This window comes from Enhydra lutris, unplaced genomic scaffold (assembly GCF_002288905.1).
Source record: "Enhydra lutris kenyoni isolate GAN:26980312 unplaced genomic scaffold, ASM228890v2 scaffoldscaffold66, whole genome shotgun sequence".
NCBI classification, from domain to species: Eukaryota; Metazoa; Chordata; class Mammalia; order Carnivora; family Mustelidae; genus Enhydra; species Enhydra lutris.
Genome location: NW_019154150.1, coordinates 4,666,170 through 4,671,500, shown reverse-complemented (window position 1 = coordinate 4,671,500; position 5,331 = coordinate 4,666,170).

Below are 5,331 nucleotides of genomic sequence, written 5' to 3'. Positions count from 1 at the left end.
CCCTTATCACTTGTGTTCCCTATGTATAAAACCTTTATTTTTCCTCTTGACTAATTTATGTCCCTTAGATTCTTCCAGAGCCCTCTCATTTCTGAAAGACCTTCTTAAAATGCTTTTTCTTCCCTCTTAAACTTCTGTTCATTTGACTTCAGTGCTTCCAATTAGTTGGTGCTACAATGTACGACTGTTGTTAAATTATCTTGCCGGTTATTCTGAACTTAATGTGTATTTGTATACTTTCATATCAACTTATTGTAGGTTTTTTAAGGCTAGGTATGGTATCTGTTCTTTTAGCATATAGATAATTTTCATATAGTAGTTGTTTAATAAATTTTTTAAACTCTGCTCTAAGTTGCACCATCTTTATGTTGGATATGAGATCCCCTTCCCCACCCCAATCAGATTAGAGGCTTCTAAAGATGGAAGTGGGGCAATGCCTGGGCGGCTCAGTGGGTTAAAGCCTCTGCCTTAGGCTCAGGTCATGATCCCAGGGTCCTGGGATCAAGCCCCGTATTGGGCTCTCTGCTCAATGGGGAGCCTGCTTCCCTGCCTCTCTGCCTGCCTCTCTGCCTACTTGTGATCTCTGTCAAATAAATAAATAAAATCTTTAAAAAATAAAAATAAAGATGGAAGTGGTATCTCATTGTAGGCTATCACATACAGGGTCCTCATTGATATTTTCTATGTGTATTTGTGGACATCTCACCACTGTTACTTCATTGTTGGTTTCTGATAGATACTCTATTGTGTTTAGGAAGTTTCCTTCTATTTCTGTTATTTATTTATTTGTTTTTTTTTTAAAGTAGGTTCCATGCATTGTAGGGCTTGAACTCATGACCTCAGGATTGAGAGTTGCATGCTCTATCGACTGAGCCAACCAGATGCCTCTCTATTTCTGTTTTTAGAAAAAGGAAGATAGTACAGTAGTTAAGAACACTGATTTTGTGCCTAGTGTCCTAATTCAAACCCTGGCTCCTCCACGTTTCTAGGTGTGTAGCCCTGGGCAAGTTACTCAGCTTCCTTGTGTGTCAGTTCTTCCATCTGCAAAGTAAAGCTATGTTTTTCGAGATAAAATCAGTTAATCAGTGTTAGGCATTTAGAACAGTACTTGTCACTTAGTACCCACTATAGCAATTACTATTCTTAGAGTTGCTAAGTTCTATATCGTTTTTTAAAAAGTCTGTTGATATAATTTTATGGGTCATGTTCTTTATTTTTGTAAATCACTTTTTTTTTTTTTTTAAACTTTCTAAATGATTGAAATTTCTTTGAAGTCCTGGAGTAAAATCCATTTGTTTGTGGTGATTTTTTTTTTTTTTTAAAGTAGAGAACTAGGTTGAATTTACTGAGGTTTTCCTGGCTTTTCAAAATGTATTTGGAGTTTATTTTTCTTTTATTTTCTGAAAGAGTTTGCATAATGTGGGAATTACTCATTAAAGGCTGAAAGTAATAGCTAGATCCTTTTTTGGGGAGGAAGGAATTGGGAGAGATGTATCCTTAGCAACATTTTTATTTCTTCAATGGTTGTACTCTAGGTTTCTCCCTCTGTAAATTTTGGTAATATATATCTAGAAGTCATTTTTTACTGGATTGCCAAACAGTGGCATAAAGGACTCCACTTTATTTTTAAAATCAGACAATTTATACCCAGGAAATAGTTCAAGTGGTCAAATATGATGGTAAAGGTGCTAGGAGCTGGATGCTTGCCCTTTTATCTCTTACACGCACAGAAAGAAAATATTCCACACCTATACTCTACATCCCCAACCCTAATTATTCAGCTTTTAAATTCAGTAGGAAAAGTTAAAAGATTATGGGTACTAAGAAGTTGCTGAGTATTGTTCTCCATTGGGAGACATTTCTGTCAAGGCATTAACCTCCTGGAGTGCTACAGAGGATACATTCCTGAAAACCTCTAAGTGTTAGGGACAAATTGTGAGTAGCCACAGGTTAGCTTTTGCTTCATGGGGAAAAACAATCCCCTGACCCTAGTGTTAAGACATGTTCTAGCCTGATGGGGCTTTGTGGAACCACTTGTCCTAGCTGTGTGCCAAGAAAGTGTTATGTCAGCTGGCTCTAAGTAACTAATAGTGCAAGTATTTGACCTAGGATAGGACAATATAGATATTCCTTACTGAACCACAACAGTCTTCCTACTAATGTTTGCACAGGACAAAGTAGAATGAGGTACAGACCTCCTTTTAAGGCAAGTGAATGCTTTATATGAAACTACAGTAGGAAAGAAATGTGTGATGACCTACCTCCTTTTCTGACTTCTTGGTCCTCCTCAAGTTTTGCTTTGTTAGGAATTGTGGGCTGACTAAAAACAATGTCTTTCATCTTAGGTGGCCCAGTCCATAGACTTAAAAGTTTCTAAGAATGAATGAACAGGTGGCATTTTCTGATGTCTAATAGGCTTTTCCACCAAATCCTTCCTTTTGCACTGTCTTCTGTATGGGTGATGCATTTACAGTATATACAGTTTCCCAACTTGGTGCCATATGGATTGTGGGTGGAGATGCACAAAGCCAGTAATTATCCAAGATTTGGTTACAATTAGATCATTGGACAAAGTAATCACAGAACTATATATAATGAGGAATGGTAATCACAGCTGCATGTTCAAGACCATAGGGCATAAGTATACATGCCCAGACATTATAGATTGTATACATTGGTTATATACTTTGAGTCCCATTTTAGAACAATTAAATGCTATATCCCTTTACTGAGACGGTCTATGTTGCTTCCTAGGGGAGGAGGGGCCAGAACAAATGCAATTTTATCATACCTCTAGTGACCCTGGCAAGTCACAGAGTATGTCCTAATGTCAAGAAGGGACCACCAGTGAAACTCTGCAGTCAGCATTCAGGCTGCTTAGGCAATGGGCAAAAATTGATGACATTCGAGCTCTCCCTTGGGAACCACACCACCGGTGCCCCTAGGATTTGAAATGTAGGTGGTGTATTACAGGGGCAATTTATGGAAAAGGTGGTGATGAAAGCTGCCATGATGCTAAATATAAAACCACTAACAACTGTATTCTCTAATTTAAGCTATGTGTTTACTATGACCATCTATTGTTACTATATATCCTAGTGAGTAGTACTGGAAGAATGAGATAATCGTGGTTTTTCTTTAAGAGAGCTTTGATAGAGAGCCACTTGAGAAACTCTAGACAATTCACCTCACCCTTTCCTAGGTTTTCCTCTTAAGATTGGACATGTGGGACACTTGAACATCAGGACCAGGAACATCTGGGCAATTTCCAACCATCTGCAAGAACAAGGGAAGATGCATATCTGGTCGGGGGCCTCTGATTTGCCCAGAGCAATAACCTAGAGTAAAAGTTATGAACAGTTTCTATTGGGGCAGAGGTAGAGGCGTGCCTTACCTGCTCTGCCCCAAGCAAGAAGCTTCTCCATTCATCTGTCAATGGACACAGGTTGCTTCCATATCTTGGCTATTGTAAATAATGCTACAATAAACATAGGGGTGCATATATCACTTGAAGTATCTTTTGATCCTTTCTAATAATCTGAGAGACATATCCTCAGAAAGATTGTGAGTTCCCAAACAGAAGCATTGAATTGCAACCATCTTGATCAATAAAGTAAGGACCTGAATAACTGGATATTGACTTCAATTACCCAAATATGAGTTGGAATATCTTTGGCTGGCAGATGCCATGATAAAGGCGGAAATTGTTGAATATTTAGGTAATTGTGACCCTCAAAATACCCAGATTCTAACTAGTGATGTTTTGGACTGGATGAATAGATTTCTGTCAGAAAGAAAAAAAAATACACTTGTAGATGAAAGCAACAAGTTGAAAAAGAGACACTGGAATTTTATTTTTAATATGGGTCCAAGTGATTCTTATGTTTTCTAAAATTTGAGAACAACTGGGCTAGGGTATTAATGAGTAATCATTACCTCCTGGGAGCAAATGTGAAGTTACCAGCTTGAATCACAATTAATGACCCTTCCTTCAGATAAAATAATACATGAAAAGCAAGACTAAATTGATCATAACTGTCTTAATATACACAAATATTTTATCTTAAGTGTTTCTTGATATAGTGGCAATAGTGTCATGGACTTGAGTTCTACTTTCAGCATCAACTGGGGGTTTCGAACTTGCATTAGTCTTATTATTTATCTGAATCTCTGTTTCTCAGTGTCCTCCTTGAAATGTGGCAGCATTGTGAAACCTATGTGAGCTAATGGATAAGAAACTCCTGGTGTGTTCTTATTCCAACTGTTTCACATTTCCTCTTGATGACTAGTTGGCATCTTTCACTTAACACATTGAAAGCAAAACTATTGACCCTTCTCCCAAAAACCATTCCTCTTTCAATCTACTCTATTTCTTTCTAAAAGGGAAACTTATTCTAGTTGCTCATATCAGTGACTGTAGAATCATCTTTAACCAACAAACCAGTTCATTAGCAAATCATGTTTCTTTCCATGCCTTGAAAATACAGTTGACCCTAAAACAACACAGGTTTGAATGCATCCACTTATATGTGTGGGTTTTTTAAAACCTTTTTTTTTTTATTATGTCCTGTTAACCAACATATAGTACATCATTGGTTTTTGATGTAATGTTCAACAATTCATTATTTTTGTTTTCCCCCAGCAAGTTTACTGAGAAAAATTTTGGAGATTTATGATAGCTTGAAAAAAAAAACCAGAATAGGTAGCCTGAGACTGTCTATGTTGCTTCCTAGGGGAGGAAGGGCCAGAACAAATGCAATTATAACAAAAAATAACATATACACTATGGAGTATTATGCCTCCATCAGAAAGGATGAATACCCAACTTTTGTAGCAACATGGACAGGACTGGAAGAGATTATGCTGAGTGAAATAAGTCAAGCAGAGAGAGTCAATTATCATATGGTTTCACTTATTTGTGGAGCATAACAAATAGCATGGAGGACAAGGGGAGTTAGAGAGGAGAAGGGAGTTGGAAATTGGAAGGGGAGGTAAACCATGAGAGACTATGGACTCTGAAAAATAATCTGAGGGTTTTGAAGGGGCGGGGGGTGGGAGTTTGGGGAAACCAGGTGGTGGGTATTAGAGAGGGCACGGATTGCATGGAGCACTGGGTGTGGTGCAAAAACAAGGAATACTGTTATGCTGAAAATTAAAAATATTGAGAAAAAGTTATTATTGTAAGAATACAATAGATGTATGTGTGCTAGTGGGTGGGCTAGAAGTGGCAGCAGCAATGATAGGGAGGCAGGCCTGAGAAGGGGCACTAGGACCCTAGTGGGAGGGGAACTTTGGCAGGTGAAGACAGGAGAATCTACATACATCGGGGGG